Here is a 12,887-nt window from a genome sequence, read left to right on the forward strand (position 1 = left end):
GGTCATAGCAAGCAGGCTTCTTACTCTGGTTCTGGTACCCAAAGCTTGCATTCTGACATTTCCAAATGTAACCAAGAAGGATTTTTTATAGCAAACAGAATCAGCCAGAAAAGCTGTTCCAGAACCTATTTATGATTTATTTGTGCATTGTGTTTTGTGTCAAGTCTCATCTACCCCAAGTAAAACACATATTTAGCCCTTGATGGTAATGCACTTGATGGTAATGTTTACCTTCACCTCACAAAAGTTACACCTCACATGTAACTTTAGAGATGCATCATGTTTCTGTAAAGGCTGTTTTACAACCTATGTGTTAAATGTCATGCATCCTGGTGGCTGTTTCCATGTTCAGCAGACATTCCAGGAGAGACTACTAGACTGTAGACACCTACTGGCACAGACAGCTTTTGGGACATCATCTTCTTGGAGAGGACATCCTCTGTTGCATAAAGGCCACGAACAGAATGTCAGGACAACCATGTAGTTCCTGTTCACTGGTCAGCTCCAGGAGAAGAGATAGATTAGGAGCTGATGGTGACTTCAGAGCTGGCCATGACCTCACCAGTGGGTACAAAAATTTTCCAGCATACTCAGCTGAGAGAAGAGATGCTGAAAACCTGCTAACAAGGGTTCTATGCCTGAGCTAACAGAATTTGGTATGCTCATAAAACCTTAGCAGTACAAGAAAGGCAAATCTGTAGTCCCTTCAACATTCAGCACACATTGTTTGAGCATAAATGTTTGGTTTTCTATTTGGAATAATGGACTGAAAGTTAAGCCTCTATACATTTCTTGCAGTTCTGGCATTCACTGTGCTCAACTGTGTTAAGTCCCTGAAACATCAGCCTAATACTTTCTAAAGTGATGTTAATCACTTTTGCCACTGCATTCCTCAAAATACTGTGTTTTCAATTTGTTTCCTCAATGTTCTGAGAAAAGCTCTTAGGTAAAAGACACTATGCAACCACAAAAAAGTAACATTCCAAGTAGAAAGGTGAAAAGTTAACTGAAGATATTTTTGAGAAGTTGAAGATTTTTTTTTGCAACTATTCCAAATAAGCTAGCTAATTTTCCCTTCCATCAAAACAGTATAACATCAGAGGGATGGCATTTTTTTGCTGCTATAGACCAGCCAAGGTCACATTCCATTGCAAGGCGATTTTCTTCCAATGCATACCATTCCTTAGGACAGTCAAATAATGAGTTAATATTTATAAGCAATATTGTCAACAGAACATAATCTAAATATATCACATATTTATACCGATTTAACTTAATTTAAATAAATAAATAAAAAGAAGAAACAAACAATAAATTTCATTAAGTGCTTCATGTACTGTAATACACAAATCAGGAAACATGATCTATATAGTTTTCTTTCAACAGCAAGATGATTTTCCTGTAAGTGAAATGCAGCCACAAAACTTTGTTTCACATTTAGAGAAGTGACAAATGATACCCTATACCTTCAAAGTGCACTTTTTTCCCCAAATCAGTGCAGGACTTCTTGCTTTGTTGTGACCAGTGTCACAATTGAAGGCCTTCATGAGTAACAGCTGTTGCTTTCATCTTCAAACCACACTGCACCGGTACAAAACCAGGACTGACAAAAGTTGCAGAATTTCCATAGGAAAACCCATACACCTCACACTGCCTTTCCCTTCAGTGTGGCTTATGAGCCCTCACTGGAGTGTTGATCCTATTTCCATGCTGAACCACTAGTGCCTGGAGGTTTGTCATCAGGGATTAATTTAGCAAAGCCCAGAGGTGGTCAGCTCCATGCATTGCACTATGACTATTTTGCTGAACTTCATCTTCCAAATAACCCAAGTAATCTCCAGTTAACACTGCACATAAAAGGAAACCTCATTGTTCAGATATCTGTGCATTTACACTTATCTTTTCAATATCATATAAATTGTTTTTCATATATATCTATGTATACATTTAAGTTATTTTAAACATAGTTCCCTTCTGGAGAAAACAGTGTCACTTTTCAGGCTGGCTAGTCAATTATTCAAGCAGCACTCTCAGCATGACTCAGGCCTTATCCAAAGGCTACTGTTCAGGACCACACTGAGAACTTATACTGCAACTCTTGCACTATCCCATGCTCCTGGTATCTGCCTGGCAGTTATTCTTTCCATGGAGTCACTCCAGGAGGAAATATTTTCTGTATCATCATTGTTCCCTCTTCTGGGAGCAAGTCAAGCCCAGCAGCCCAAATTTGGAGTCATTTACAGGTTTGATTTGATCTGAGACTGATGTCTATGCTAGTTAGTGATAAAGGCAGAAAATTTCATCTACATATTTTACCCTTATCTTTCCCAAGTCTGAGAGTTAAAAGCAGCAGTCCCCTGTGTTAACTTCACTGGAGAAGGTAACGCTGTACTATAAGTTGAAGAAATGTTTTTGTTTTTGTTTGCCCCATTTCTCAGTGACTCCTCTTCTTCATTTCTTTATTTCTTCCTATTTATCCTTTTTTTTTTTCCTCTGGGTATGGCTTCTTTATTCTCACTTTACCCTCATTCTTGCTGAATAGTGACATTCTGTGTTAGCATGAGTCCTGCTGCATTATCTGAAACTGCTCCCTCTCTGCTCCAAAGTGATGTTTTTCCACTTCTCTGTGCCTAAAAATGACTTAAAACCCGTTCATGAACAATGATTAAACCACTGTTTTCACTTGCCTTCCAAGTACTTCCCCTACGCTCTGTGTTTAGTTTTCTTAACAGTACACTGACTTTTTTTTTTTCATTCAATCAGTTATACAACTCCCTTTCTGCCATTCGGGAAGGCTCTTCAGCGATTCGCTTGTTTTCATTTTAAATCATTTCCACGTCTGAAGCTGTGCAGTCAGTGCTACCACACATTTAGTTGCATTAAAATTGATGTTGATGGCTGCCAGTAAGGCAGGGAGGAAGAGGATCAAATGAATGTTGAGGACATCCCCATCCTTTCCAGGAAGGTGATGTAGAAATCACAGAGCAAAGAAACATTGAAAACATCCAATACCTTTTCATCTTGGGCTGCCTTGGGCACAGGAGGGAAAATGGGTTAATGAGGGAAAGGCTTTTATACTAATCCAAGGCAAAAATGATCATCCTTTCAAATGTGATTACTAGGAAAGTGATTTGGAAGCCAGTGGGACAGAGCGGTGTGGAGTCAGCTGTCTCTCTGATACACATCAGAGAAACCTTCACACTGACTGATTATAGTGAATACATAGTTGACATTAGCAGAGACAAAAAGCTACATGAGTGCCCTTCATCCCTGAAAATTTTCACAGGGAACAAAATGGCATCATTTCGTCTCAAACAGAGAGCAGCACAGGTAAAGGTTCCTCTGGAAGTCAAAATATTTCACACTCTAGAAAGAATACAAAACGACCTCTAAGTCATAGGCTACCACTTTCACAGCTCTGTGGAAACAGAGAGAACTTCACATAGGATTTGCAGGGCGATGCTGGTACATCAGTGATGCCCATCCCAACCTTAGCACAGCTGTGTAGTGCTGTGTGCCAGAGTGAAAGGTTCTGCATGCAAAGGGCCAGTGTGCAGATAGAAGCCAGCCACAATCTTTAGATGCAACACACTGTACTAGGGCACTTTTCATAAAACAATTTCAAAAACTCATTTTTGCCATGTGATATGGTAACACCAACAGCAAAGCCCAATCTTAACTGTGCACAGTCCTCCAGCTCCAAAAATAATTTATTAGAGAAATATAAATAGAAAATGTTCTTTCCATTCTATTCTATATATTCAACTACTTGTAAATGACCATCTGTTTCTGGCTTTTAGTCTTGTACCAGCCAATGCCCACAGCCATTATTCAACATTAATTCGGCCTTGTTCCTAGCACAAATGAAATAGAAGCCAATGGAAATTTTATTAGAATAAAAAAAAAGCTGTTTTTTAAAAAAATAAGTGACATTCACACAGATGCCCAGTGCATTTTGTTACAGTATGCTTCTGGAGGTGGGCAACAACACCCAAGAAGTTGAAGATGGATGTGTGTTAGGAAGATCAATCAGATAAACATATATATTACGCTGAGGAGGACAGAGAGTTCATAAAACATAAATAGTTAATTACCTCAAGAAAGAAGCGAGAATATTCCTTGATTTACAAGTATGGAAGCTGATGTGAGCTTTGGGAACACAAAGTGTTTCAGTGTTTGTTTGGCTTATTTTGCATGTTACTGGGTATGTTGATCTCCTCTGATTCTCTCATAAATAAGTCTGTTCCAAGTACCAGAGAGCTTGTGAAGGTTTTTTTTATCAGAGCACAAATACTCTCAAGGCAATTAGTTTCCAGGTGAGCATACAACATTATTTTCAAGTCAGCATCTCTCTTTCTCCCATCAAAAAGAAAACAAAGAAAAAGAAAATCAGAAAATAAACATTAACACAGTATCTCAGAAATACTACAAAAAACAAACAAACAAAAAAAAGCAACCTCCTCCCAACATCACTCTCCTAGTTGTAAGATTAGTAGGAATTAAAGCACAGCGATATTTCATGAATTTACCATTATGTGCTTAAATACATCATCCCTCTCCTATCTGTAACTTAAAACAACAATATTCAACCTTTAGCCTCAAGGCACAAATTCTTAAAACCCCTGTGCAAGAGTATGTGACGACACACAAGTGGAAGTTCTCTTAGAAACAAAAGCAAACAGCTTTTTGGGTGTGGGTTTTTTTTTTTTTCCCATATGCTGGACCAATCTCACTCTTTACATGCCTGTGAACAGAGCTAGCAGTGGAAACTCTGAATATGAGATCCATATTTTTGCTTTGATCGATCCACCTAGCAGTCGTTATTAATTTTGTATGTATTATTAAATGGTGCTTCCAGAGGAAAGGAAAATAATTTGGAAATATTCTCGTTTTAATTAAAGAAAGTAGGAGTTTTTTGGTTAGTTCAAGTGAATTTCAATTACATTTAGATGAGAAACCATGATTCATTATTTTCCTTCTGTGATTTCTGTTGTTTTTTTTCAACTCTTAAGTCTCTTAATAGATACCAGGTTACATGAGCCTAAGAGCTTTCTCCTTTTAGCTTAAGTTTCAGTGATTTACTTCAAAGCTTCATCAAGTGCAAAAAACAATATGATGTAAAGCAGAAACTAGAAATATTAGAAACCTCTGAGAAACTTGAAGACTGTGGTTTTAGGAAGGTGTACTAACTGGCTCAGATACAATAACATCCAGCATCAACCTTCTATTATCAGTAATATGAAACAGAAGAGTAAAATTTAAAATAAACTTGCTGAGTGGACAGACAGCTGTCTTGTAGTTGAGATATCCAGGTCATTACCAGCCATTTCAGTTCTGTATTTTTTCTTCCTTTAACAAATTATATTCCTTATCTATGGTTTTCTGTGTCAAGCCTCTCTTTTCTCTGACCCTGTGGATGTCCCAGGTCGGATATGATGTCAGATATCAGACTTACTACATGGAAAAGCAAGGGCATATTTCAATATGGAAGATAATGGGGGAAAAAAATAGCCAGAAGAGAAGAGCAGACATAGCAGTAGAAAAAAAACAGTCTTCTATGAATCGAAACCTCTATCCTTTTTATCCTACACATTTGAGTGTTCACATCTATTTCTAAAGGATTTTTTATCTATTAAACATTTCTCAAAAAGCAGACAAGAAATGGATGCTCTGCAAGTCCTTTGGAGTTAGGAATAATCTTGTGGACTTATGAGTGCTCATCTTAAAGTAAGAGATTGCTAGATATGCTACAGCTAGAAGTTTCTTGGTGTACTTGCTTAATGTACAAGCAATATGCACAGCACAGAGGCATAATCACCTGACATGGCACACTGTGTCCTTTGGACTGAATTCCATTGATTCCAAGATCATTCAAATGAGACTAAACTCAGAAAAGGCTTCAGGCTCAATTTTTCCTCATGTCATCTCTATCCTTTTATAGTAATTTCTAAGAACGTACTGTAAGTTAATACCAGTCTTTCTACTTTGTGACTCATACTTGACTAGACTTAGATAAAGGTGCTTGTTTTTCTGCCAAAAATGTGGTGTAAGTGGATAATGCAGACTCTAGTGTGTTACATTTTGCCTACAAATCCTTGGGTTTTTGACATGGTAGTTGCAATCAATATATTGTAGATAAACTGAGCAAATCTTAGCCTCTAGTTTCAAGAAGAATAACTTTAAAGAAATGTAGATATAGGACAGCTATATTTCTGTTAGTAATTTTAAATAAGTTGGTAGTTTTTGTTTTAAATAAAAGCTTTTACACTCATTTAATGTTACTATTGATTGTTTTAAAAAAGCCACCTATACCAGCCTGAAACAAGTTTATGTCATGAAAGCTCTCATCAAACAATTTAAAGTTGAAGGTCTGATACTTGTCCTGTCTCGCCCTGACAGTTACTGCACAGCATAATCCAGCAGTGCCAATCAGATCTGAACAAAGGAAACACAAGTTGTCTGACTGTGATTCACTTCTCGCCTCAATTAATATAAATATTGAGTTTGCACAAGCAGACTTGACAATTTGAGACATGCCCCAATTTTCTATGTAACTAGCATATAATGACTGATACCCAATACTTGGACTTTGCACTGAAAGTGAAGTCAACAGTTGAGCGCTTTGTTTTAGGAAGGTGATTGAAGGCTCAGCAGAAGTATTCTGGTTTTTTGTAGCTGTTTTGGAAATTATTCTTGTCTGTAAATTGAAAGGCTTCCATAGCTCTCAGACATGTTACTAAATGTTTCTGAAGTGAATTCTCATTCCTTTGACTCCATTTCATTCACATTTACTTCCTGTAAATGTTCAAATGAATTTATCAACTCTAGGAAAAGCTCCTTGGAACAAAGGATGCTTCTGCCAGATCTACAGAGATGTGAGCAAAATAAATCTATGCACATAACCTTGCATGCTTGTACCAGCAAGGTCTGAATGAAGAAGTAATATTTATCCAACAAAAAAAAAAAAAGGAACTTACAACTTAATAGTATATCCAACACATTATCAGATTTCATTTAACATGCTTTCAAAGTTAGCAGGTCAATTAAGCCAAGAAGCTGAAGATCAGGTTAAAAATAAAAAAATAAAAAATAAAAACACCAGATAGAACATTTTCCAAACAAAATATTTGCCCAGTTCCATCTCCATATAATTAGTTCAAATCTGGCAAGGGCTGATCCTATGTACTGAAAGGTACAACTACACAATAACATCTTCCCAGACGTCCCAAAATGCTGTGCTGGACAAGTGTCAGCAGGAAAATTACCCTCAGCATTAGCTGAATTAGTAACCTTACCTTTTGTCCAGGATCTTAATCAGTAAGGTCTAAAGTGCCTCAAGATCCTTATTAAAGGAGTTCTTCTGGACTAGAATTCACTGACAAGGACATGAAAGAAAGATTTCAATTTAGAAACGGAATCTATTAAAAGAATCGTAGAATCATAGAATCACAGAATGGCCTGGGTGAAAAGGACCTCCAAGATCATCGAGTTTCAACCTCCCTGCCATGGGCAGGGTCACCAACCACTAGAGCAGGCTGCCCAGAGCCACATCCAGCCTTGCCTTGAATGCCTCCAGGGATGAGGCATCCACAACCACTCTGGGCAACCTGTTCCAGTGCGTCACCACCCTCTGAGTGAAAAACTACCTCCTAACATCTAATCTAAATCTTCCCTGTCTTAGTTTAAAACCATTCCCCCTTGTTCTATCACAGTCAACCCATGACCTTCCCTCTCCAGTTTATACACTCCCTTCAAGAACTGGAAGGCAACAATTAGATCTCCCCAGAGCCTTCCCATCTTCAAGCTAAATGAGCCCTGTTCCCTCAACCTTCTCTCATAGGAGAGGTGCTTCAGCCCTCTGATCATCTCAGTGGCCCTCCTCTGGACCTGTTCCAAGAGCTCTACATCTTTCCTGTGCTGGGGACCCAGGCCTGGATGCAGTACTCCAGATGGGGTCTCACAAGAGCTGAGTAGAAGGGGACAATCACCTCCCTGTCCCCACTGGACATCCCTTTTTTAATGCAGCACAGGATATAGTTGGCTTTCCAGGCTGCAAGCACGCACCACTGCCTCATGTCCAGCTTCTCATCCCAGGACTTCCAGATACTTCACCACAGGGCTGCTCTCCAGGAGTTCTTCCCCTAGTGTGTATAAATACCTGGGATTTCCCCGGCCCAAGTGTAGCACCTTGCACTTGGCCTTGTTGAGCACCATCAGGTTCACACAGGCCCACTTCTCCAGCCTGTCCAGGTCCCTCTGGATAGCTTCCCCTCCCTCCAGTGTCTCAACTGCACCACTCGGCTTGGTGTTATCTGCAGCAGACTTACTGAGAGTGCACTCAATTCCATTGTCAGTATAATTGATGAAGATGTTCAAGAGCACCAGACCCAAGACTGATCTTTGGGGGACACCACTTGTGACGAACCTCCACCCAGACACAGACCGTTATTCACAACCCTTTGGTTGCAACCTGCCAAGTAGTTCTTAATACATCAAACAGTCCATCTTTCAAATCCATGCCTCTCTAATTTAGAGAGAAGAATGCGGTGAAAGACCATGTCAAAGTCTTTGAAGAAGTCCAGGTAGATGACATCTGTTGCCCTTCCCCCTGTCCACTGATGTCATCACTCTGTCATAGAAGGCCACCTGATAGGTCAGGTAAGGTTTGCCCTTGGTAAAGCTATGCTGGGTGTCTCGGATCACCTCTTTGTCTTGTATCTGCCTTAACATGGTAACCAGGAGGATCTGCTCCATGATCTTCCCAGGCACAGAGGTGAGGCTCACCGGCCTGCAATTCCCAGGTCATCCTTTCTCCCTTTCTCAAAAATGGGAGTAATGTTTCCCTTTTTCCTGTCACCATGGATTTTAACCAACAGCCATGATTTTTCAAATGTGATGACAGCAACCATGTCAGCCACCTCCCTCAGAACCCTGGGATGCATATCATTTGGCCTTGTGGACTTCTATATGTTCAGTTTCATGAGAAGGTCTCAGACTCCTTCCACTGTCACAGTGGGACACAATCTGCTCCACTCACCCATGTCTAGAGGATAAGGATTCTGGCAGACACAGGGAGCCTGACCACCAGTGAAGACTGAGGTAAAGTCCTTATTGAGCACCTCAGCTTTTTCTGCATCTGAGGAAGCCAGGAAGGCTGTGCTGCTATTCAGCAAAACCTGGACAGGCTGGAGAGCTGGGCAGTTAGAAACTGGATAAAATTTAACACAAGCAAGTGTAGAGTCTTGCACCTAGGAAGGAATAATTGCATGCACCAGTACAGGCTGGGAGATGACTTGCTGGAGAGGAGCTCTGAGGAGAGGGACCTGGGTGTCCTGGTGGATGACAAGTTGACCATGAGCCAGCAGTGTACTCTCGTGGCCAAGAGGGCCAATGGCATTCTGGGGTGCATTAAAAAGAGCACGGCCAGCATGTCAAGGGAGGTGATCCTTCCTCTCTACTCTGCCCTGATGAGGCCTCATCTGGAGTACTGTGTCCAGTTCTGGGCTCCCCAGTATAAAAAATACAGCGATCTCTTGGAAAGAGTCCAGTGGAGGACAACAAAGATGGTGAAGGGCCTGGAGGATCTCCCCTATGAAGAAAGGCCGAGTGAACTGGGTCTGTTCAGCCTTGAGAAAAGAAGACTGAGAAGGGACCTGATTCGGGTTTATAAATATCTGAGGTGCAGGGGACAAAGTGTAGAGGACAGTCTCTTTTCAGCAGTGTGTGGAGACAGGACAAGGGGGAACGGACAGAAACTGCAGCACAGGAGGTTCCGCACAAATGTGCGCAAGAACTTCTTTACGGTGAGGGTGACGGAGCACTGGCACAGCTGCACAGGGGGGTTGTGGGGCCTCCTTCTCTGGAGATATTGAAGACCCACCTGGACGCCTACCTGTGCGACCTGGTGTAGGGAACCTGCTTTGGCAGGGGGGTTGGACTCGATGATCTCTTGAGGTCCCTTCCAACACCTATGATTCTATGATTCTATGATCTTATCTCTACACACGCAGACAACATCCCTGTATTCTTCCCAGGCTACACGACCCTGCCTCCCCTTCCTGTACATCTCTCTTTATTTTCTCTTTACATTTTGCATTATTTGAAATACAGTACATCTCTCTTTATTTTCTCTTTACATTTTGCATTATTTGAAATACAGTTTCCGAGTGAAGTAGACAGATGGTCAGTGATGCATTTTCCCAAAAGGAAATATATACACAAATAACTTGAGTATCTTTAGTTTTACAACTGCCTTTTAACTCTGTATTCAGATGTTTATTTGAGCTATCCAAATTTGATCAATCCCAAATAGCTCCAGTTTTGCTCCCTCTATAGGAGCAAAGAACAGTTAGTAAGTATGGAAATTGTGTCACTTAACCACAAGTATAACCAAATATTCACATTTTTATTCAAGTTGGTTCTGAAAACACTAATTCATACCGTTGCTTGTAACTATAACAAATTAATATGCATGTAGGTATGCAAGTTTGAGACAAAGAGAGGCAGGGAGAGACTATTTATCATCATCATAGAATCATAAAATCCTTAGAGTTGGGATTTCTGAAGGCCTTCTAGTCCAAATCCCCTGCAAAGAACAGGAACACCATGGCTAGGTCAGGTTGCCCATGGCCTTGACCAGACTGGCCTTGAAAGTCTCCAGGGATAGAACATCAACCACATCACTAGGCAGCCTATCCCAGTGCCTCACCACCCACACTGTAGAAGATTTTTTCTTATGCCTAAATCTATGTTCCCTGAGGTCAAAACTATTTCTCCTTGTTCTATCACAACAGACCTTGCTAAAGAGTGTCCCCTTCTTTAGGTAGCTCCCCTGTAGATACTGAAAGGCTGCTATCAGGTCACATCAGAGCCTTCCCTTCTCCAGGCTGAAGAGCCCCAGCTCTCTCAGCCTGTCCTTGTAGGAGAGGTATTCCATCTCATGGATCATTTTTGTGACCCTTGTCTGGATGTGCTTGTATAGGTCCACTGCAGAGTAGAGGGGCAGGATCTCCCTAGACCTGCTGGCCACAATTCTTTCAGTACAGCCCAGAATACAGTTAGATTTCTGGGCTGCAAAGATGCATTGTTGGTTCATATCCGGCTTCCCATCCACCTATACCCCCAGATATTTTTTCAGCAGGGCTGTGCTCCATCCTTTCATCCTCCACCTTGTATTGGTAATGGGGTGTCCTTGAGCCAGATTCAAGACCTTGCACTTGGATTTGTTGAACCCCATTGATGTTCACCCGTGCCCATTGCTCAAGTCTGTCTAGGTCCTTCTGGATTGCATCCCATTCCTTTGGTGTGTTGACTGCGCCCTACAGCTTGGTGTCATCAGCAAACTTGCTTAGAGTGCACACAACCCCACTGCCAATGTCACTGATCAAGATTTTAAAGAGTGCTGACACCAACACCAACCCCAGGAGGACACCACTCATCACCAATCTCTATACAGACATGAAACCATTCAACACCATGTCAAAGGCCTTACTGAAGTCATGATAGAATCATAGAATAGAACTGTAGAACCACCAAGGTTGGAAAAAGCCTACAAGATCATCCAGTACAACCATCTACCTATCACCAATAGTTCTCTCTAAACCATGACCCTCAACACAATATGTAAACATTCTTTAAATACCTTCAGGGTTGGTGACTCCACCACCTCCCTGACCACTCTTTTAGAGAAGAAGTATTTCCTAGCATCCAGTCTGAGTTTCTCCTGGTGCAACTTGAAGCCATTCCCTCTAGTCCTATCACTAATTACAAGACTGAAGAGGCTGACTCCCAACTCACAACAATCTCCCTTCAGGTAGTTATAGAGAGCAGTAAGGTCTTACCTCACTGCTCCAGACTTACTCATCTTCTCCAGACTAAACAATCCCAAATCCCTCAGTCATTCCTCACAAGGCCTGTGCTCCAGACCCTTAACCAGCTTCACTGTCCTTCTCTGGACACAATCCAGGGCCTCAATATCTTTCTCACAGTGAGGGGCCCAAAACTGAACATAGTACTTGAGGTGCTGCCTCAGCAGTGATGAGTACAGGGGAACAATTACTTCCCTGCTTCTGCTGGCAACACTATTTCTGATACAAACCAGGATGCTATTGGCCTTTTTGGCCACCTGGACACACTGCTGGCTCATGTTCAGCCAAGTATCAACCAATACCTTCAGGTCCATTTTCTCTACACAGTCTTCCAGCCATTCCACCCCAAGCTTGTAGCATTGCCTGGGGTTGTTGTGGCCAAAGTGAAGGATCTGGTATTTGGTCTTGTTGAACCTCATCCCATTGGCTTCTGCCCAGAAATCCAGCCTGTCCAGATCCCTCTGTAGGGCCTCACTATCCCCAGGCAGATTGACACTTCTAGGCAACTCGGTGTCATCTGCAAACTTACTCAGGGTGCACTCAATGCCCTCGTCCAGGTCATCAGTAAAGATATTGAAGAGGACAGACCCCAGTACAGACCTCTGGGGAACACTACTCATGACCAATTGCCAGCTGGATTTAACTCCATTCACCAACACTCTCAGCCTAGCCCTCCAGCCAGTTCCTTACCCAGCAAAGACTACATCTCTTTAAGCCATGGGTTGCCAGCTTCTCTAGGAGAATATTGAGGGAGACAAGTGTCAGTAGCTTTCCTGAAGTCTACGTAGACTATGCCAACAGCCTTTCCCTCATCCACCAGGCAGGTCACCTGGCTATAGCAGGAATGTAGTTTGGTCAAGCAGGAGCTGCCTTTCATGAAATAATTCTGGCTAGGTCTGTTTTCCACATACTATGTGATCTCACTCATGATGATCTACTCCATATCCTTCCAAGGCACTGAGGTCAAGCTGATGGGTCTGTAGTTCCCAGGATTGTCTTTACAACCCTTCTTGTAGATGG

The sequence above is a fragment of the Cyrtonyx montezumae genome, unplaced genomic scaffold (assembly GCF_038088225.1).
Source record: "Cyrtonyx montezumae isolate F1298 unplaced genomic scaffold, pur_monq_1.0 scaffold_25, whole genome shotgun sequence".
Lineage (NCBI taxonomy): Eukaryota > Metazoa > Chordata > Aves > Galliformes > Odontophoridae > Cyrtonyx > Cyrtonyx montezumae.